This window comes from Tamandua tetradactyla, chromosome 9 (assembly GCF_023851605.1).
Source record: "Tamandua tetradactyla isolate mTamTet1 chromosome 9, mTamTet1.pri, whole genome shotgun sequence".
Classification (NCBI taxonomy): Eukaryota; Metazoa; Chordata; class Mammalia; order Pilosa; family Myrmecophagidae; genus Tamandua; species Tamandua tetradactyla.
The window spans coordinates 60,046,467-60,070,142 of record NC_135335.1 but is presented as its reverse complement, the minus strand read 5'-3'; the positions used below and the strand labels follow the sequence as shown (position 1 = coordinate 60,070,142).

At 38.5% G+C, this 23,676-nt stretch overlaps 1 protein-coding gene and 1 pseudogene across 1 annotated transcript in view; one reads left to right on the top strand and one right to left on the bottom strand.

Moving 5' to 3' along the window:
• Positions 1–23,676, top strand: part of CTNND2 (catenin delta 2) — a 990,776-nt gene that overhangs the window by 489,256 nt on the left and 477,844 nt on the right. The gene's annotated exons all lie outside the window — the stretch shown is intronic.
• On the bottom strand, positions 1,644–21,760 carry LOC143646350 (protein lin-28 homolog A pseudogene; annotated as a pseudogene).

Sequence of the window (23,676 nt, the reverse complement as noted above, 5' to 3'; positions counted from 1 at the left end):
TTGTGTTAAAGATGCTTCAGTATTTTTCTTCCAACACAAAGATTTTAAGCAATAAAAACTCCAAAAGAACCTGGAGAAAGACCAACACATTATATTTACACAAATTAGGACACCTAGCAATCAGCAAATCGGAGACTCATGAAATTCACAAAGCCCAGAAAATTATTGTAAATAGAGGGGAGCAGCATTTGGGGGAGACAAGAACCCAGGACCAGACAGAAATCACCCAATGTGTTCTATTGCATTTGCCCCATTTCAACACAGTGAGATAGGTTTGCAGTAATCCCACAGCATATAAACAAAGCCCCCTTTCTCCTTTAGCTACTTTGTGGCTCCAGGTACCACAAAGAAGCCTTCACTTACGGTGTTCTGGAAGCCAAGCAGGAAAGGTTGAGAATTTGAAAGGTTAAGGATTTTAGTCTTTGCTTCATACATCCATCCTTGAACACATAAACACACACACATTGTTCATGGGCAGACCTCGCCTAATCCAGCAAAGGATGCATCTGATGTACTAAGCAAGTCCTGTGCCCTAGGATTAAGAGGCTGGGAATAGGAATTCCTTATTACATATATAGATAACTCTCACCTAACCTTGGTTTCTTCTCTTAATCTTTAAACCAGCCCAGCCTCTCCTTACCTCTGCACAATCTTCCCAATTTCCAGTCTTCCAGTAGAATATCAAGTCATGGGGCAACCCCATTAAAACCTAGTCTCCCGTTTCAAGAGGACACTATGGCAGAAAAACAGCTCTAGTTGGCAAAATGGGGTAGTTAAAATAGTTCTTTTTGTAATGATAAAGCAACAATAAAAAAAAAGTATTCCTAATGTGGCGACATGCCGATTTATCCCTGAGATTGCTCATGTCCCAGAGAACACAGTGCAGGAATAAGGGCTTAGATTAAATATACAAAAATGCAAAGCGAGAATATTTATATTAAGAAAAGCAAGTTAAAATGTATGAGATACATCATTCGCACACAACTGGTGCAGTTGACATCCTGGAGAAAATGGGACCCAAGGTGCAGTTATCCAAAGGAGCAAATAAAATCGTATTGGCCCAGAATGGGGTAGGACTGAGCTTAAGAGCAGTAAGTCTGCACCTGTCCTGCCAACCACCCCTTTTGTCTGTCATCACAATCCACTGCTTGGGACAGACCCTAGCACACTGGCTTAAGCTTGGGTTATGAGAAGTCAAATGGAAAAACCCTGCCCTACCCCTGAGAGATTCCATCCCATGGAATGTAGTGGTTCTTGAGTGGGTCCATCAATCTGCTATCATACTTAATCTTTTCACTCTGACATGAGAAATGTTTATTAATCCTCTTTCAAAGGAAAACCACTTCCCCATCCAGGCCTTTAAAAAAAAACTGGAAATTTTAGGGATATTTCATGCAGACTCTAAGGGTATTTCTCCTGAAAGCCCTCACTTGTATTTGGGTAGAGTGTAGTTGGAGTTCCTTTGCCTCATGCCTTTCCCCCACCAAGATGGAATAGAGGGTGATGCTGTGGGCCCCACCCTAAGATACCCAGCAGAACCAACTGCCCCCTACACACCCTATCCCATTTTATCCACTCTGAGGATTGATGCCTGCTCCTTGGAACTTCTTAATCATAAAATAATTGCCCCCATGCCCTGTGACTCAACTTCGGGCCTCTGGGAGCAGGGCAGGGCTCTTCTTATGGAAGGTAGGAGGACTGCAGGCCTGCTGGGCTTTCAGTGGACATGAGGCCACCAGATGGCTGATGCTCTGGCAGAAGTGGCACTTCTTGGGCTGGGGTGGCAGCTTGCATTCCTTGGCATGGTGGTCTAGATCTCCACAGTTGCAGCATCTGTCTCCTTTTGATCTGTGCTTCTGCATGTTCTTCCCCCTTTGGCCACCTCTCACTCCCGGTTCAGAACATTCCCCTCCTCCTCCTTTCCCCCAGTTCCAGTGGCATAGATGGAGTCCCAGTCCTTGGCAGCCTTCTTAAAGGTGAACTCCATTGCCTCACTTCCTTCAGGCTCCGGAAGCTTCCATGTGCAGTTAACTCTGCTGTACAAAGACGTCCGCGGGACAGGGTGGAGCGCGTCCCGGATGCGGGCGGTCATGGACCGGGAACCGAACCCCATGCGCACATGGCACCCCTTCCAAATGCCAACACCGGGCAGCAGCTGTGGCTCCTCTGCCTCCCGGGCCGCCGTCTCCGCCACCTCCTCCAGCACCTTGTCCGATCCCTTCTCCACCGCCTCCTCCAGCCCTTCTCCTGTGCCGTCTCCTCCGCATCCTCCCGCGTCTTCTCCGGTGCCTTCTCAGCCTTCTCCTGCACCTTCTCCGGCGCCTTGGCGCAGCCACCTGCAGATTGCTGGTTGGACACAGAGCCACGGTCGTCTCCTGAGCCTGCGGCCCAGGCTCCTGGTCTGGCTGCTGCTGGCCCCAGAGAAATCTGGAGGCAAAGGCGGAGATTCGGAGAAGAGGCAGCTGCATCTTCCCAGGCACCTGAATTTGTTTTTAATATATATTTTTTTCAATGTGAATATCATTGCTGGTGAGAATGGATTATGCACGTGATGAATAGGCTAGGGCTTGCATGGAGTCTTTTAGGGATTGAAACCTATTCTGATTTGTCATAAATGATTCTTGGGCTCCCTTGATAGCTTGCCTTGTGGCTTAAACTTCATATGATTTATTGTAAACAATACCAGATTTTCCAGCTATTGGAGCATGACTGGAAGGGGCGGGGGTGGCCAGTGGGAAAGATACTGCAGTTAGATATTGATAAATCTAGAAAGTGACACCAGTTCCCATTCTTCAAGTGCCCTTTCTCCAAAGAGGGCTAATGTGTTTGACAAAACATTAGGGAGTGTATGATGCCGCAGCTGCTGTCACTGTTGATAACGCAGCTGTTAGTCTTAGAAATCAACCTCTGAGCTTCTCATTTTGATGGAAGCTGTCACCACCTCTGGCACATTAACTAATGATTGTGTTGATGATGTGGAATAGTGCCCCGTGTAAGAAAGCGGCTGTGTTTCAAGGTAGCGATATGAAGAGGGCACAGGTTTTGAAGTCACTGAGGTTTGGGTTTAAACTCCAACTTGGTTTGCCTCTTTCTAGCTGTGTAGCCTTTGGCAAGTCACTTCAGGTCCCTAGGGAGTAAAACGGGGATGATGCTCCTTGCTTTTCAGGGTAGCTGGAGATATCTGGGTTCTGAGAATGCAAAACAGCTGGCGTACAGTAGGAACACATACATCACTGTGAGACTGTTTCTCTAGAAATTTTTGCTTCAGCCTAAATGTTATCAGCACAATATGCATTTGTTTTGATGCATTTCAGTCACATGCATTTCAAACAAATACATGTACATATTATACATGGTTCAAACTCCAAAATTCCTTAAAACTTCATTTAAAGAGACCGTTTATATTGAAGTTTAGGTTTTGTGTCTGGGTTTGTTTCCTACTGAATCTAGCAGATATTGTGTGAATTTCTGGATACAAGTGAGAATCACTGGATGTAAGTACACAGAATGAATAGATAGAATGAGTAGAGCCTTGAATAATTTCAGTGGCACTCAGCCCTCTCTGTATTTTGCTTTTTGTGAAAATTAGATACTGCTAGAAAGTGGTATTCATTACTAGGGCCCAAAACAGAGGCCTTTGAATTTTAGCAAAGTTGTACTGCAGAAAGATAATTTCCTATGGAAAGGAGCAAATATACAAAAATTCCCCAGCTCTGTTGTGAAGTTAGTGTTACTGGTGACAGTTTTTCTTTTGTTTTGAATTCTGACATAAGAGTGTTAAAGTCTTACTTCTGAGACTTTCTGGCATTTTAAAAGAGTTTACGCTATATATTTTTTTAGAAAAATCATGAAATTGTATCCTTATTTGGGGGTATATTTTTCCATAGCAAGTCAATTTCTCTTGTGGAGCATGAAATGCATTTCTGTTTACCAAAATATTCTCTTCATTAATTCAGAGACTTGCAATAAAACTATGTCCGCCATAATAGTTGAAAGAATAGGATAAGAAAAGCAAATTTCATTTGCTCCTTTTTATTGATGTTTTATAGCCTGGCTTTTCATTCTGTCTGTGCTAGCATTGAGTATTTAGCCCAGAGGGATGTAATAATTCTTATCCATGTAAACACGTACCGTCATTAAAATAAGCTAATCCATTATTTTTAAAGTTTATTATTGAAGCATGTTTAGCCTTAAAATTTACAATTATGCCTGGATTATCCTTGTAATCACTGTGAAAAGTATTCTTATCAGGGTAAATAACATAAGAAAGCAATCTTCAGAACTCTACTGTTGCCAGTTGTATTTATTTGGGTATTAATAACTAAAGGATAATGCTAAGTGAAAGTATAGCCCATTGTATTTACATTAAAATGAAAGAATGAGGATTTTGTTATTGTTCAGTTTGAATAAGTCTTAATCAGTTTTCTTTTTCAAATTAAATATATGCATATTATAGGATTTAGGCAGACATATAAATATTAGATGTTTAATGTGTAAACTATATGAATGAAAGCTAATGTTAAAAATGCCTTCATAATAAATAGTATGCCATTAGAACTTAATTTTCTCATCTGATGTTCTTGTGATATTGCCATTCCTAACTAATTGTGATTGAAAAAAATTTTTGAGGAATGTAAGGCATCTGTGTCTTTGGGTAACATATGATTGAGGAAGAATTATACTGTACTTGGTATGTTTGCAGAGCCCTTGGGTCTAGCTCTAATCCTGCAACACAATTACAACACGGGTGAAGGGACCCGGTGATTGACAGGGCAACGCCCTTCAACAGTGCTAGTCATTTTTAAGACATTTAACTTTTACAAATTGACACGATCGCTGGAGGCATGAGTTCCATTGCCGATCGGGATATAAATCTCAACCCTCCAGTCGTAGCAATTTTGGAGGCACCATACAAAAAGACATCTTATATAGATCTTATGATAGAGTTTGCTAACAGCTCCTTCGACTGATCCAGCACAAAGAAGGAGAATATAGGACCTTTAAGCCTTCAACTCTTATATTAAATATGGCTTTCATATCAAATGAGCTACAAAGCCTTTTTTTGCCAGTTTAAAACATGCATTCTATAGCTGTAATTACTCCACTTAAGATATATTTCTAATTCAGAAGATAAGAAACATATTTGTGTAAACCTAATCTGCATTATGCAGGAGATTATGGTCTAACATTGATATTTTTTGTAATTTATTTTAGTTTGACTTACTATTAACCACGGAGATTTTGTAAGAAAGTACTCCTTTGTTTTTTAAACTACTCCTACATTCCTACTTGTGTCTACCCTGTATGATAACTTATTGCGAAGCTAGACATTTGAAACAAGAATAATGGATTCTTAGGATGATTAACAAAGACAGAAAACTCACAGGTAGAAATAAAAAAAAAATCCTCTGGAAAAATGTGCAAAGGAAATGAGTGGAGAGTTACTGAGGAAAGAATAAATAGTTGCAGGATATATATATATATATATATAAGTGGGTCAAACTTCTTGGAAAGAAAAGCAGACAGACCGCTTCTGCCTAAGAATTAACAATTTATATATTGTAAAACTCAGTTCTAGGTGGGGTGCACCGATCCCCCATAACTCTCACAAATCACAGGCAGGTAGATAAAATTATTTGAATTTTTCTTGTAAAAAGAGGGGCAATAGTGGCACCCTTAAAAATGCTTATAATCCTGACCATACAATTCAATTTGAAGAAATCAATTCTAAGAAAATAGAAACAAAAGAAAAGGAAAAGAAAGAAAAAACATGTGTATGTGAATATATTTATTTAGGATCTACTAAGAAAGGTGCAAACTTAAAACTTCCAATAAAAAGTGAATAGTTTTAAATGACTATGCTGTTAGAGTTTTAGGCAGCCATTAATTTTTAATGTAATGATATAGGAAAGATACTAATGCTTTATTAAGGGACAATACTATGTATAATCATTAAGACACATATAGGAATAATAAAATTATTCTGGTTAATTTGTATATTAATATAACTTTAGATTTATATCCCTTGATTGAAGGATCATGATTAATTTCTATATGAAATATAAGTTTATAGTCTCTAAAATTTCAACCACAGATGTATTGATTTTATAGTAAAAAAAAAAGCCTGATCAAAAATTCATTCTCTAATGCTGATAATGATTTAACACATTTTCTATCCTAAAACATTTCAGAACCTGTATGTAAAATGGCTGCTTTGGAACATGCTCTTAAGTCAGTTTCTTCACAGAAACTTAGGTTTTGTCTGAAGCTAGGAAAATATAAGGCTTATGAAGAAGCCCACTGTGTGCAGGCACCAACAAACCCAGGCATCTGCAGGCTCAGCTTGCCCTGTACTGACAACGCGGGTAAAGGGACCCGGTGATTGACAGGGTAACGCCCTTCAACAGTGCCAGTCATTTTTAAGACATTTAACTTTTACAAATTGACATGATCGCTGGAGGTATGAGTTCCATTGCCAATCGGGATATAAATCTCAACCCTCCAGTCGTAGCAATTTTGGGGGCATCATACGAAAAGACATCTTATATAGATCTTATGACAGAGTTTGCTAACAGCTCCTTCGACTGATCCAGCACAAAGAAGGAATCTTGCTAGTGAGATTTTGTAGCACGTGTCACAGAAATGTAAGAAGTGACCCATTTTATAAAACTGATATGTAGGTCGGGAGAGTTCCTGAAGTGATGACGTGCGGAAGGTAAGAACTGTGGACATGATAAGGTGTACAGTTCAGTGGAGACAAGCCAGACTTGCTAAGTTGGCCAAGGGCTTTTCTTTCACTCAGCTGACATATAGTCTATAAAAGGAAGGGCTCTTTCAAAACCTCTTTGAATGAAACTGTGGTAGATCTGTACTAGCTGGTGATATTAAAGATGGTGAATTTGAATGGCATTATATTCAGAGGCTCTGAAAGCCATCTGACACCATGGTAGATATTTGGGATATAGCAGTGGAAAGGAGAGAAAATATCTTTACTCAAGAGGAAATTATATTCTAGTGAAGGAGACAGATCATAGGTAACTGGACAAAAAAATAATATAATTTCATATATAAATAAGTGTTCTAGTTTGCTAGCTGCCGGAATGCAACACACCAGAGACGGATTGGCTTTTAATAAAAGGGGATTTATTTTGTTGGTTCTTCAGAGGAAAGGCAGCTAACTTCCCACTGAGGTTCTTTCTTACGTGGAAGGCACAAGATGGTCTCTGCTGGTCTTCTTTCCAGGCAGGCCCCTGGGTTCCAACAACTTTCCCCCGGGTGACTTCTTTCTGCATCTCCAAAGGCCTGGGCTGAGCTGCAAGTGCTGAGATGAGGAATGCCGAGCTGCTAGGCTGTGCTATATTGCGTTCTCTCATTTAAGCACCAGCCAATTAAGTCAAACGTCACTCACTGGAGGAGACACGCCTCCTAGCTGACTGCAGATGTAATTAGCAACAGATGAGGTTCACGTACCATTGGCTTGTGTCCGCAGCAACAGAACTAGGTATGCTCACCTGGCCAAGTTGACAACTGAATCTAACTAACACAATAAGGGACATGTAAAAAAAAATAACACCGTATCATTAAGGGTGCTTTCAGCTACAAGTAACAGAAAGTGACGCAGTTCATTAGTTTATCTCACTCTCTAAGTGCAGGTAAATATGAATTCAGGACTGGTCCTCAGACAGCAGAGTCATTAGAGACCAAGTGTTAGAGTCTGTTTTTCTGTGTACCCTGTTGTCTTTATTCAATGAATCTTCCCCTCCTCCACGTCCTCAAAAGACTCCTGGACTCTATAAGGCTGCATGCTTCTTTGTATTGGATAGGAGAAACAGGCTTCTTGATGACAGGCTGATCAAAATCTTATTGGACATTGGAATAACCAATAGCCTTGTGGATTTTCACTGGAATAATGTATCTATATATCCCTATGACAAAGCCTAGAAATGCTGAATCCTCCCAGGATTTCACTAGTCATTTGATACAGTTGATCAGTGAATGTGTTTTTAACTATAGGAACATGAAATGCTATAAACAATCATCTTACATCTGTAAATAACCTTGAAATACATTTGCAATGATATTTTATAGTAATATTGAAAATATTTATTTATGTGACTTCACAATTAGAAAGAAAAATGGACTCTGCGTGTTTTTATTAGAATTCAGTTGAAATGCAAAGTTTAGTTCTCTAGACAATTGCAATTTTCCTTTTTCATTCTTTTATTAACTTAGAGCCCAAATTTTAGTATTAGAAAAATTATGTTTCAGTCAAAATAAAAATGGAAGGACAAGCATTTTCTATCCTTCAGAGGCACTTTAGTATGTGGAATAAAAGCTTTTAAAATTCGAATTAGGTCTTTTTACTTGCATTCTTCTAATAGAGCTTGTACAAGAAACTAATTCTTTTACTTAAAAACAGATCAGAACACTTATAAAATCATTACATCTAACATCTCTGAATTTCCAAAAGTAATTGGAAACCCTATCATTGCACAGCGATTGAAATATCATGATTATATTGCATCTTTTATATTTTCTGGCCCTTGGGTAAGGATGGCTGTGGCCCATCTCTTGCCTACTGATTTTTTAAATACTAAGTATTTAATTAACTTAGCGCATAAATACATAAACTCGGTATTCAAATCACTGATATTTTTGGTCACATAGCATTCTTTATCTGAGTTGGTATTTTGATTAGTTATGTATAAATCATTTGGTATGAACAGTATCAACCACAGCCACTGTTGAACAGCATAGCTGATTCACTGGTCCTTGGTTATATACAGCTAGGTTAAAATTGCAACTTTGTGATTCCATATAGTGACCAATCTCTTCTCTTCCCCACCTGCCCTCTGAAGATTCTGCTTCTCTCCTCCTTCTGGTGCTTCCCAAGCAGTGTTCCCAGAACACTTGTTCAAGACTTGCACATGGGGACCAGTTTCACCTTCCAAGTTCTAGAACCTCATACTCGGGGAAATTCAATATGAAATAGTTGCATATGTCAGGCCATCTCTAGGTAGTATTCCTAGTTAACATGTAATGAGTACATCCAACAATCAAGATTCATGCTTTATTTAGTTCTCACTATCCCTTTAAAACATTCAGTGGAGAACTCATTCCTTGGTGCCTGCCTCTCCGGCAGCCCATGTCAATCACAGAGTTAGTTAAAAGATCAATTTACTTCTGTATGAATTGGTAAGCAGCAAGGGGCCTTGATGATATGTTTCAGATTACTACAGCTACCAGAATGCAGTATTCCAGAAATGGATTAGCTTTTACAAAAGGGTTTTATTAAATTATAATTTACAGTTCTAAGCCCATGAAAATGTCTAAATTAAAGCATCCAGAGGAAGGTACCTTGACTTTGAAGAAAGGCCACTGGCATCCATGTTCCTCTGTCACATGGGAAGGCACATGGCGATGTCTGCCAGTCCCTTGCTACTGGGCCCCATTGCTCTCAGCCTCTGTTTGCAGTGGCTTTCTCTCTGAGCATCTGTGGGTCCTTGTTTGCTTCTCTGGAGACACCTCTCTGAGCTCTCTATCCTATGGGTTTCCTCTAAGCATTCCCAGGACATCTCTCTACCTCTGTGTACTTCACTTGGTTTCATCTCTAGTGCACTCTGTATTATTGGCTCTCTCCAAAATGTCTCTGGGTGTTTCTTTTTCTTTTAGCTTTTTCCAGGGCATTTTTTTTTTCCTGAGCTCTGAGCTCTCTGTGTCCTCTCATAAAGGACTCCAGTAAAGGATCAAGACCCACTTTGAATTGGGTGGATCACATCTCCACAGAAATAACCTAATCAAGAGTTCTCACCCACAATGGGGCTGCCCAATAATGGATTAAAAAAACCTGGCTTTTCTGGGGCACATAACAGTTTCAACTAGCACACTACACTTCCCCCTCAACCCCCAATGACACACCACCCTGACTTATCCTCTGTGACTCCAGCTGACTTTCCCAACTCCCACCAATTCCCCCTAACTCTCCATGTTCGAGCAACTAAGAGGCATAACAGATAGGCTCCAGGACTTTGCTCTTGGTCTCCATGACATACTGGTTAAATATTTTGAATATTTGGGTAATATGTGTGTGCTGATTTGAAAGGATGTATGTCCCCTAGAGAGCCATGTTTTAATCTAAATCCCATTTTGTAAAGGCAGAATAATCCCTATTCAATACTGTATGTTTGAATCTGTAATTAGATCATCTCCATGGAGATGTGATTTAATCAAGAGTGGTCGTTAAAGTGGATTAGGTGACAACATGTCTCCACCCACTTGGGTGCGTCTTGATAAGTTTCTAGAGTCCTATAAAAGAGGAAACATTTTGGAGAATGAAAAAGATTCAGAGAGAGCAGAGCAGAACGACATAGCCATGAGAGGCAGAGTCCACCAGCCAGCAACCTTTGAAGATGAAGAAGGAAAATGCCTCCCCAGGAACTTCATGAAACAGGAAGCCAGGAGAAGAAGCTAGCAGATGATGCCGTGTTCACCATGTGCCCTTCCAGATGAGAGAGGAACCCTGACTGTGTTCACCATGTGCCCTTCCAACTGGGGGAGAAACTCTGACTGTGTTTGCCATGTGCCTTCTCACTAAAGAGAAACCGTGAATTTCATCGGGCGTTTTGAATCAAGGTATCTTTCCCTGGATGGCTTAGATTGGGCATTTCCATAGACTTGTTTTAATTGGGACATTTTCTCAGCCTCAGAACTGTAAACTAGCAACTTATTAAATGCCCCTTTTAAAGAGCCATTCTGTTTCTGGTATATTGCATTCCGGCAGCTAGCAAACTAGAAAAATGTGTTTATAAAAAGTTACTTTAAGTTTTAAATTACACTTTCAATTTGATACTTATTATACCACTCTCTTATAATAGTCAGAACTTCCAAATTCATGCAAAGTTAGAGCTACTAACTCTTACTCCAGAAAAAGTGCCTTTCAGTAGGAGCTTATGCTGCTACCTGGGAAAGGTTTTATGGATCCCCAAGGGTGTGTGTGTGTGTGTGTGTGTGTGTGTGTGTTTCTGTGTTTCTGTGACTGAACGGGGTGGATAGGGAAGAAAGGACACCAGAGACCTTAGGGAGCAGGAACTTTCTCCAGAGCTGCCTCTAATGTAAGCTGAATTCCTGCCAATACTACGACCAACAACACTGAGGAGCTGTCACCTGCAATTCCCTCGCAGCAGGTAATATGCTTTCCTCCAGCCTATTCCATACTCCTTCTATAGCCCTACATCCCTCTGCTGAAGCCCACCTGCCCTTCGGGGCCACCCTGATGAACAGAACCCAAGAGCCCTCCATCCTGGCTTCCTTAATTGCAATCCACAGGTCCAAGGAAACCACATCATTTTCCCAGCCTACTCTGGAGTGCTGGCTGACCCGAAAGCAGACATCTCTCCTTCAGCCTATCCATCAGCAGCCAGACAGCCTATCACTCACCCTTTTTAGATTTTCCAGTCTAGAGCCAGAGCCTGAGTCCCCTGTGTCACCTCAGATAGTCTCAGAAGGTTTAAAGGGATGCAGAAGCCTCCCCCCAAAAAGGAAGAAGGAAAATGGTCATGACACATCATATACTGGCTCTTAAAGTGCCTTCCTGTGACAAACACCACTGCTTACATTTCATTGTCCAAAGCATGAACATGACTACTCTTAACTCCATAGGGGTAGAAATTTCCAATCTTGCCATGGGCCTGGAAGGAGAACCAGAATAGTTGTCAGCATCAGTAATGACCACACAAGTCATACAACTGCTTTCCTTGAAAATTTGCACCTAAGTTTGCATACATGTTCTCCTAATTTGTATATAAACTTTTATTTAAACACCCTGTTACATTTGTACTTAATCATTGAGGATGACTGCTGTTAAACATGACATTTTATTTTAGAAATTTTTTTCATATTATTTATAGAATTGCCTAATGAAAAATCTACGTGTTGTAGAACACTTATTTGATTATTTTCAACTTTGTCTTCCAGAAGTTCCACCTCAGTGGTCCAATGTTTTTATTGTTCCACCAAAATTCCCTCCTCTGACCAGAAGACCCCTGATCTTGTGGGGCCTTATGAATAGTGGGGCTGTATTAGTCATGTTATTTTGTCTATTGGTTCTCTGGGGTACTAATCTTACCGTTTGGATGTTATCACTGCAAGAATCCTCAAGATGCAGGAATCCTAGGAATGTGTGAAGCAAAGGGAGTGGGATCATGGGAGTAAAGGCAAATTGCCAGCACCCTCTAACACACCTGGAGTTGTCTCTTTGCTCAGGAAAAGAGAGCACAGCCTGGAATTTACTTCTCCCTTGACTTTTGCAGTCTCTCCCACTCACTTGGTTTTGATTGCATCTCTTCCACCCCAGCAGATTCCTACATTCCTGTTCTTAACAAATTCACAGGCACCAGTCCACCAGTTTGTCCTCAGGACTTCAATGCAACTTCAGGATTTACTCACACCCTGCTGTCCCCAAGTCCCAGAGGCCCCCAACTCAAGAAAGGATTTAAGGCAATCATGCAAGCCACCAAGATCCCAGAATTGACCAAGTACTTGTCATTGCCCCCAATAAATTGAGTAACCCGCATCAATCATATGCAGTCCATCCTCATTATTCGTGAAATCTGTATGGGATAATTCATCTATTTGCTAGAATTTATTTGTAAACCCAAAGCAATACTCAGTGGGTGCTTTTATGGACATTCATGGATATACATGGAGCATGAGCATGCATAGAACCAAAGCTTATTTAATGAGCTCCAATAACCTGCCCCTCTAATGCGATTTATTATTAAACTTACATACATTTATCTTCAGGGGCTTCATTTTAATGTTGCTCTAAAATTTCCTGAAGGCAGTGATACCTTTTTCTGGATGGGGTTTAAGAAGGGCAGCTTAAAAGGCTTAAAACAAAGAACTTTCCAGGGATGTATATACAGTTTTAAGGAGGAAGCAAAAGATGGAAGGTATCTTTAAACAAACACAGCCATAAAACAAGGTTACATGCTGATCATTTGACAAATATTGTGACCAGATACTAACAGAAAACTAAACTTGTACTTCCCTTAGGGACAGTGGTTCAGTATTCAATAATTCAGTATTGGAGACAATTTAATAGAACACAAGAACTTCTTTTGCTACCTTATTTCCCCATTGCTCTTAGCACAGCTTCTGGTACCTAAGAGAAATTGAATTTTTACTTATTGAGCAATTAAATGACCAGGTTTTAGAGGAGGTCTTTGTCCATGTGAGTATCTTCAATATTCTCTGTTTGTGGCTTAGGTCACTTAAGGCTACAGTTTTAGACAAAAAGCATAGTTTTCTGAAAGTTTGAAAAATATACCCTCAAAGAAGAGAAAATGCTTGTGTATTCTCCACATCTGTCCCAAAAGTGATTAGGTGATATTAGTTTTCCAGTAGCCGAGAAATTTAATTATGATACACAGTAATTGAATTAATTAAACTGAATTAAATGAGTTAAATATCAGTTATTGAGTTGTTTGTTACTTGGAAGTGTTTAAATTCTCTTGAATTCTGGCTCTAATTTAATTCCAGGGTAGACCAGTTAGCTTATCTCTAGTTCTGTTTCTAAACTAAGGTAAGGAAAGTTAACATCCTGCCCTACTGAAAAACGTGGAAATATTAGATTTCCCTGCCTGAGGAATTCCTGATATTCTTGCAATCTTCAGGGACTGCCAATTTGATGGGCTAAGCCCTCGATCCTGGAGCTTCCCTTATGAAACTTATTCCTGCAGAGGAGAAGCTAAGCCTACTTATGATTAAGAAGTAACCTAAGAGCTACTCCCAGAAAACCTCTTTTGCTGCTCATATTAGACTCTTCGCACTAAACCAACTTGGCAGGTAAACTCACTGCCCTCCTCACTACTTAGGACCTGACTCCCGCGGTTGTAAATCTCCCTGGCAACATGGGATATGACTCCAGAGATAAGCCTGGCCCTGGCAACATGGAAGTGAGAAAGCATTCTTGGCCAAAAAGGAGAAGAGAAATGAAACAACATAAAGTTCCAGTGGCTGAGAGATTTCTGAGGTCATTTTGGAGATTATTCTTATGCAGTATTTACTTATCTGTTTTCAGTTTTTGGTGTATTGGAGTAGCTAAAAGGAAATACCTGAAACTTTTGAACTGTAATCCAATAGCCTTGATTCTTGAAGACTTTTAATAACTATAGATCTTTTAAGATGTGTCCCTGTAAATGTGAAAACCTTGCAAGTAACACTCCCATTATCTAGTGTATGGACAGCTAAGTAAGAAAAAAAAGAAAAACGATAAATAAACAATGGGGGGAGTAGGGAGTATAGGATGTTTTGGGTGTTTTTTTACTTTCATATTTTTTTTTCTTTTTTTTACATGGGCAGGCACCGGGAATCGAACCTGGGTCCTTGGGCATGGCAGGCAAGCATTCTTTCCTGCTGAGCCACCACGGTCCACCCTTGTATTTATTTTTATTTTTTTTGGAGTAATGAAAATGTTAAAAAATCTATTGTAGTGATTAATGCACAGCTATAGGATGATACTGTGAACCACAATTATACACTTTGGATGATTACATGGTATGTGAAAATGTATTTCAGTAAAAAGAAAATATCCTGCCCTACTGATAGGATTAATTAATCACTGTATTATCCAAATGTATAAATGAAATTATGCCATTAGTAAGCAGCCATTAAACAATTGATATAAGTGTGGAATAAATGGATTAAGGGGAATGAAGCTAATGTTTATCTAATGCCTACTTTTTCTTATGCTCATCTAATAAGGTAGGTATTACAATGCCATTTTGGAGAAGAAACCTGAAACTCACAGTGTTTAAAATTTTTACTCAAGTTTTCACCATTGAGAAGCAGAAATGATTGAATTTGAACCTGATTTTATGTGTTTTTCAGAAGAAATTTCTTCCATACCACAGGCTATTTTTGTATATGTATAGTATAGAGTGCTGGTAAATTGCATAGATTGCTATTTTCACACTTTTGTTCTTGGTTTATTCTTAAAGCTATAGTATATAACTTATAAGAATGTAAAGACAAGTATAAAACCAGAAACCAAAGTAGAGAGGCAAATAAAGATTAAAAATTGGGAAGAGAATTTTTAACTAGTGAATTTAAGCCTGCATCTATCTGCACATGCTTATAAAAGGATGTGCATATGCATATATATATTTGGAGACAGAAGTTAGAGTCTGGACTTGCTGTTCTAAACAAAAGGTGCTTGCAATATATGCCAGATCCATAATGCCCATGTATTTTCATTGAGTTACTTCAGTCAACAGTGGGTTTTTTTCAGGTGTAGTTGTGATAAAATCCCAATATTGACCAATATACTCCTTGAAAATAATTGTTAATGTTGTAAATCATGAAGATGGAATGCATTCCTCCCCAACTCTCAAGCTGGGCTTTTTCTTCTTTAAACTTCAGAAATGATTTCGGTTCAAAACCAAATCTCAGCACTTCCAAATTGTATCCTTCCTTCAACCCCTGAGCTCTGAGAAAGACTTCAGCAGAAGGAAACACTTCCCCCAGCTACTTCATGCATACTCACAATAGGGAAGGCTTGAAGCTACTTCTACTAACTCTGCATTCTTCTACAAAGGTTAATCAATATTTCTGTAGTTGGTATAAAATGTTTCTTTTTATTGTGAAAAATAGCATATATACAAAAAAAGCAATAAATTTCAAAGCACACCTCAACAATTTGCTGTAGTACACATTTCAGAATTTGGTATGGATTACACTTCCAGAATTTTAGATTTTTCCTTCTAAGTTCTCTAAGACACTAGCGACTAAAAGAAATATCAATATGATTCTGCAGTCATACTTATTTGTTAAATCCTATCTTCTCTGTTATAACTTCTTATTCTCCTTTGATCCTTCCTCCAATCTTTAGGGATATTTAGGCTACACCCGTTCTAAATTTTTCATGTTGAAAAGGACTGCTGATAATATGAAATAGGAGGATGGAATTAGTTGATGTTCTGGAGAGGCTGGTCCCTCTGGGTTTCAGAACTTATCTGGCCTCAGAGCCCATTGGGAGGATGTAGGTTTCTGGAAAGTAATCACAGCGCATAGACTCTTTGGTAGAAATGGTTTTGTTGGGGTTTGGTAAAGCATGATAAATAGCAGTATCTATCTGAAGCTTGCATAAGAGTAGCCTCCAGAGTAGCCTCTCAACTCTATTTGAACTGTCTCAGCCACTGATACCTTATTTGTTACAATTCTTTTCCCTCTTTTTGTCAGGAAGACATTGTCAAACCTGTGGTGCCAGGGCCAGACTCATTCTGGGAGTCATCTCCCATGCTGCCAGAGAGAGTTTCACCCCTGGATATCATATCCCACGAAGGGGGGAGGGTAATGATTTTACTTGCAGAGCTGGGCTTAGAGAGAGAGAGGCCACATCGAACAACAAAAGAAGTCCTCCAGAAGTAACTCTTAGGCATACCTAGGCTAAGTTTCTCAGCTACATAAATAAGCTTCACAGGAGCAAGTCTCAAGAGCAAGGGCTTGGCCTATTGACTTGGGAGTCCCTAATTTTTGACACAGTTCAGGGGTTTCCCAGTGGTAAAGTTGAATAGTTATATGTTTTTTCTCCCATCCCTTAAGGGATTTTGCCAGTACTTTTTAATTATCTGCTTAACATACTCTGGGATGCATTCAGGCATTACATTAAGCCATATAGAATTACAAGCCCTTATTCCCATTCTGGGTTTCGGGTGTTTGGGTTGTTTAAATGATCTATCTAGACAGGTTGAGTTAGATTATGTGCTATAGAAAATTTTGGTTTTGGACAAAATAGACCTCTCTTTCTTTGGTCTCATACAGTAGGTGAAGTTCTAAAATATAGACAATGTCATCCTTTACCCTGTATTCTGATTTACCTTAGTCCTAACTTGATCAGTTTTGTTCTTATCTCTAATTAAAACCTGATAACTTTCAGTTTCTCTAACAGTTGTTGCGTTGTGGCAATGCCAACTTTCAGACCTGAAGAACTCCTGTGAGTCGTAGATGTCACACAGGTACCCAAAGTTCCAGGGAAATACCAGGTTATACATACATAGAGTAGCATCTCAGAATCTAAAAATGACAATCACCACTCAAGACTAGATGCGGCTGCTATAAGAGCTTACAATCTAGGCCCCAATTTTCTTATAAGTATTTTCTAAATGAGACCATACAATAGTTCATCTTTTGTTTCTGACTTATCTTGCATCACATAATGTCCCACAGCTTCATTCACAAAATTGCATCTTCACTACTTTGTTCCTTTCTGTAGCAATAAAATATTCAGTCATATGAATCTACCACAATTTGCGATTTTACTTTTCAGTCCACGTATTCTTCAGCCACCTCCATCTACTGGGCATCATATGTAAAGTCCAAAGTCATCAGTCCATGTCTTACATTGTCCTCACTTAGTGGTATAATCATCAACACTCTCAATTTTAGATAATTTCCATTGCTCTCAAGAGAAAAATAACAGATCACTCACCAAACAGAAAATTCAAACCTCCCTTTAACTCTTGTCTTTCACTCCCAATTATTTACCCCAGTATTGCTGTGTTACTGCTGATGTCTTCCTGTTAAATGTAGCTCATAGCATGCAATAGTAGTTTTCCTCCTATACCCTGATATTGTGAATTCTTTGAACAAGTTTCATACCTTTTAAGTAGTTCCTGCAAGAACTCATTTATATTTATAGTGATAATCAGTGGGGTACATGGCTCTGCACAACCCCTTTCAAACACGTTCACCTTCAGTATGGCAGTATTATTTATGACCTAGTAATGAACTGCATTCACTTCTATCTGTTCCCTTACATTTAAGTTCACCCTAATTAGCTAGCTGTTCACCCATCTCTAGCTTCCGTGTAACTCTAGGTCCCCTGTATTCTGTATTGTAAGCCTCTGAGTTTACGATTACTAAGATCATAAAAGTGAAGTTATATAGTATCTATCCTTTTGTGCCTGGCTTATTTCAATCAGCAATTGTGTCCTCAAGGTTCATACATGTTGTCATATGATTCAGAACTTCATTTTGTCTTACTGCTGCATAATATTCCTTTGTATCTATATACCACATGTTGTTGATCCACTCATATTTGATGGGCATTTGGATTGTTTCCAACTTTTGACCATTGTCAGTAATGCTGCTATAAACATTGGTAAGCAAATGTCTGTTTGTGTCACTGCTTTCAGTTCTTCTGGGCATATACAGAGTAGTGATATTGCTGAGTCATAGGGCAACTCGATAGTTAGTTTCTTAGGAAACCACCAAACTGTCTTCCATAGCAGTTGAACCATTATACATTCCCAGAAGCAGTGCAGAAGTGTTCCAGTTTCTCTACATCCTCTCCAATAGCTGTAGTTTCCTGTGTGCTTAATAGCAGCCATTCTTATAGGCATGAGTTAGTATTTCATTATAGTCTTGATCTGCATTTTCCTGATAACTAATGAAAATGAGCATCTCCTCATATGCTTGTTAACTCTCTGTATTTACTCTTTGGAAAAATGTTTATTCATATCTTTAGCCCATTTTAAAATTGGATTGTTTGTTAGAGTTGTATGATTTATTTCTGTATACAGGGTAGCAAACTTCATCCCACAGGTGGTTTCCAAATATGTTTTCCCATTGAGTTGGCTGCCCCTTCACTTTTTTGACAAAGTTTTTTGAGGCGCAAAAGTATTTGATTTTGAGGAGTTCCCATTTATGTATTTCTTTTTCTTTTGTTGCTTGTGCTTTGGCTATAAAATTTAGGAATCTACCTCCTACTCCTAGGTCTTGAAGAAGTTTCCATATATACTTTATTCTAGGAATTTTATGGTACTGGCTCTTACATTTAAGTCTTTGATATGCTTTGAGTTAATTTTTGTATAAGGTGTAAGGTAAGAATCCTCTTTCATTCTTTTGGCTATTGATATCCAGTTCTCCCATGCCCATCAGTTGAACATACTATTTTGTCCCAATTCAGTGGGTTTGGGAACCCTGTCAAAGATTAGTTAACCATAGATTTGGTGGTCTGTCTCTGAACTCTTGATTTGATTCCATTGATCAATATTCTTATCTTTATGCCAGTACCATGCTGTTTTGACCACTGTGGCTTTATAATAAGTTTTAGAATCAGGAACTGTTAATCATCCCCACTTCATTCTTCTTTTTTATTTTACTTTTAGCTATTTGAAGTCTCTTTCCCTTCCAGGTGAATTTGATAGTTAGCTTTCCAAGTCTTCAAAGTAGGTTTTTGGAATTTTGATTGGTATTGTATTGAATCTGTAGATCATTTTGGATAGAATTTGCATCTTAACTACATTTAACTTTCCTATCCACTAGCAGGGAATGTCTTTCCAGCTATTTGTATCTACTTTGATTTCTTTCAGCAATGGTAGATAGTTTTCTGTATGCATGTCCTTTATATCCCTAGTTAAGTTTATTCCTAGGTACTTGATTGTTCTAGTGCTATTTTGAATGGAATTTTTCACTTAATTATTTCCTCAGTTAGGTCATTGTGTATAGAAACATTACTGATTATTACACATTAGTCTTATGTCACACCATTTTGCTCAATTTGTTAATTAGCTGAAGTAGGTTTGTCATAGATTTCTCAGGATTTTCAAGTACAGTATCATGTCTTCTGCAAATAATGAAAGTTTTACTTCTTCCTTTCTGATTTGGATGCTTTTTATTTCTTTTTCCTGCCTGATTCCTCTAGCTAGAACTTCTAGTAAAATGTTGAATAATAGTGGTGACAGAGACATACTTGTCTCATTCCCAATCTTAAGGGGAAGACTTTCAGTCTCTCATCCTTGAGTGCAATGCTGGTTATGGGTTTTTCATATATGCCCTTCATCATATTCAGGAATTTTTCTTTGATTGCTACCTTTTGAAGTGTTTTTGTCAGAAAAGGATGTTAAATTGTGTCAAATGCTTTTTTAGCATCAATCAAGATGATCATGTGATCTCTCCCTTTCAATTTGTTAATGTCCTATGTTACATTGACTGAATTTCTTGTTTTGAACCATCCTTGCATTCTTCGTATAAACCATGTGATCATGGTGTGATATTCTTTCAATGTGCCGCTAGATTCAATTTGCAAGTATTTTATTGAGAATTTTGCACCTCTATTCATTAGGGAAATTATTTGTAGTTTTTCTTTCCTATAGCGTCTTTACCCAGTTTGGGTATTAGAATGATGATAGCTTCATAAAAAGAGTTAAGTTGTGTTCCTCTTTACTCAATTTTTTTGGGAAAGTTTGAGTAGGATTGGTGTAAGTTCTTTTTGAAATGTTGATAAAACTCCCCTGTGAAGCCATCTGGCCCTGGGCTTTTCTTTGCAGGAAGATTTTTGATGATTGATTGAATCTCTTTACTTGTGATTGGTTTGTTGAGATCTTCTATTTCTTCTCAAGTTAGTGTAGCTTGTTCTTGTGTTTCTAGGAATTTGTCCATTCCATCTAAGTTGTCTAGTTTGTTGGAGTATAGTTTTTCAAAGTATCTTCTTAAGATAGTTTTAATTTCTTCAGGTTCTGTGGGAGCATAAACATTAGTGATTGTTATTTCCTCTTGGTGAATTGCCCCTTTTATTAATATGTTGTGTCCTTCTTTGTCTTTTATGACTTCTTTACATTTTAAAGTCTTTTTTTGTCTGATATTCGTATAGCTCCTGCATTCTTTTAGTTATAGTTTGTATGGAACATCTTTTTCATCCTTTCACTTTCAATCTATTTGTATCCTTGGGTCTACGATGACTCTCTAGTAAGCAGCATACAGATGGATCATTTTCTTAATCCATTCTGCCAGTCTGTATCTTTTAATTGAGTTTGGTCCATTAACATTCAAAATTACTACAGGAAAGGCATTTCTTGAATCCACCATCTTATCCTTTGGTTATTATTTGTTAGACCTATAAGTTCTTGTCTCTCTTTCTCTTTTTATCCTTTGTTACCTTTACTGGCACTCTTAATTCTGTGCCCTTCTCCAGACCTCTCTCTCATGCCTTTTATTTTCAACCAACAGAACTCCCTTTGGTATTTCTTAGAGGAATGGTCTCTTGATGACAAATTCCTTTAGCATCTGTTTGTGAAAAGTTTCATCTCTCCCTAACTTTTAAAGGACAATTTGGCTGAGTGCAGAATTCCTAGCTGTAGGTCTTTCTCTTTCAGGATCTTAAATATATCATACCACTGCCTTCTCGCCTCCATAGTGCCTTTTGAGTAGTCCAAATTCAGTCTTACATGGTTTCTATTATTATGTGGTGAGTCACTTTTCTCTTGCTGCTTTGAGGACTTTCTGCTTCTCTCCAATATTTGACATACTGATTAGTGTGTTTCTTGGAGAGGGCCTACTTGGATTTATTCAATTTGGAGTTCGTTGGACTCCTTTGATTTGTATATTTATGTCTTTGTTTATAAAGATTGGTAAGTTTTCCCCATTATCTCATCAGCTAATCTTCCCCTAGCCTTTTACTCTCCTGTTCTCCTGCTGGGATATCGATGATTCTTACATTTGCGTGCTTTGTGCTGTTCATCATTTCTCTGAGATCCAATTCCAAACTTTTCCATGGGTGTGCATGTGCTTGGGGCACATGAGGGTCCTGAAGCGGTTGTGCATGCATGCACAGGACAGGGGTAGCAGGGGAAGCAGGAATCAGGTTGGGGCTACATGCGTGCCTGAGGAAGGAGGGAGAGGGTACAGGGTCGAAGGTGCAGGGCACAGGGTGGGCAGTATGCAGGTATGCACGTGTGTGGGCCAGGGGTGCTTGTGGCATGGAGTAGAAGAGCTTGGGTTCACGGGGTGGGGGAGCCACAGGACGTGGGGGAGTCTGGAGCGTGGGGCTTAGGTGTGTGGGGTGTGGGAAGTCACAGGACACAGGGGAGCAGGGGGACAGGCCTCAGGCATGTGGGGCTTGGTGGGGGACAGCACTTATGTGCACTTGGGTGTGGTACTTTCAAGGGTCCCGGCTTGATTTACCCCCTAGTGCCCACCTCCCCATCCTTGTGTTCCTGAGGGCTCTGGGCCTCCCTATGGGGTCTTTGCACTAGCTGGGTGGAATCCAGTTCTCTGCCTCTCTATCCCTCTGCTTTTTCATCAAGCACCTCCCTATATAGTGTAGAAGACCCTCTCAGGTCATTTGCACCCTGGAACCGCTGGCCTGGTCCTTTTTGTCACTTCTCTAGCTGTTCCTTGGAGCAGGGGTGAACTTAGCCTATCCTATTTTGCCACCTTCCCTGTAAAACATTTCTAAGGAGTTTTGAGGTAGTTAATTTTCTCCCCTCCTTTGTTCACTGTCGATTTTAGTAGTATTTTCATACACTGAGCCACTCGGCCAAATATACCAAAATAGAGATAACTCTGGCATATGTACCAGGGACCAGTGTAACAAATATGTATCTATGTATGGCTACTTCTATATCTATATCTATATATATCTGTATCTATATACTTTTTTATACAAAATAAGTTAGAGACTAAATATCAATAAGGGGACTATTTTAATAAGAACCCCATATTCTATTACCACATTCTATTAAACAGAATTACCAGTCCCTACATAGAAAAATATCTGTTTATTAGAGATATGCTACCTTTTTCATGGTTGTTTCTTGGAAGCTATAGAACAGTATTTTATGAATATCTTTTCACTAATAGAGATAATTCGTGCTATGGATAAATAAAAGACAAAATTGATACAATTTTTTGCACTGTCATAGAAAGCAAATTAAATTTGAGATATTTTTAATTATTGAAACCATATTAAAAACATAAAAGATTAAATGACTGGTGGCACGGTGTCAGATATTCACTTAGAAGCATTTTTGCAAAGAAGGAAACATTAAGACATGGAAAAATCCTACTATTTTCTCTGACTAAATTAAGTAGAATTTGGTCAGAACCAAACTGATTAAGCCAATTATAAATAAACCTGTGATATTTTTAATATTTGGGAGTTCTGCTTTTATAGTTCACTTAAGGAAAATGAGGATGACAAAAAAAAAGATTTATCATGTGATTTTTTAAATGGCAGAGTGTTTTTCAACATTGTAATCAGTGTGTTCTTAATCGGTGTATGATATATTGATATATATTCATATATCCTTTGCAGTTAGGAAACTGACCGTCAGAATTTCCGATTTTTGAGTGTATAATTAATTCTTAATATTAAGTTCAGCTTTTTTTAACCATATGTGCTATATCATTGAACCCTTGTCAAACTACCTATAAGTTGCCTTTGGGGGGAGAAAAATAATAAAAATTAATTAGGAACACAAAATAGTTTCACTCTTTGTCCCAGTAATACTGCCTCTAAGAATCTGTTCAAAGAAAGAAATAGCTTTATAGCTATTTCAGCATCTAATACAATAAAATTAAATTGAAAATAACCTAAGTGAACAAAATTAAGGTAAGTTCAAAATATTATAATACATCCATAATGACCTAGTACCTAGACATTATAAATTATTTCTTCAAGGAATAAAGACAGGGAGAAATACTGATAAAGCACTGTTAAGTTAAAAAGCAAATTAAAAAGTAATGTGATTTTAATTTTGTAAAATGGTAAAATAAAAACAAATATATATCAGAAGATAATAGTGGAAAAAATACAATGAATTGTTCACATTGATTACCTTTGACTTACAGATTTATAAGTGATTTCAGTTTTGTTTCATTTCCCGAATTTCTAAA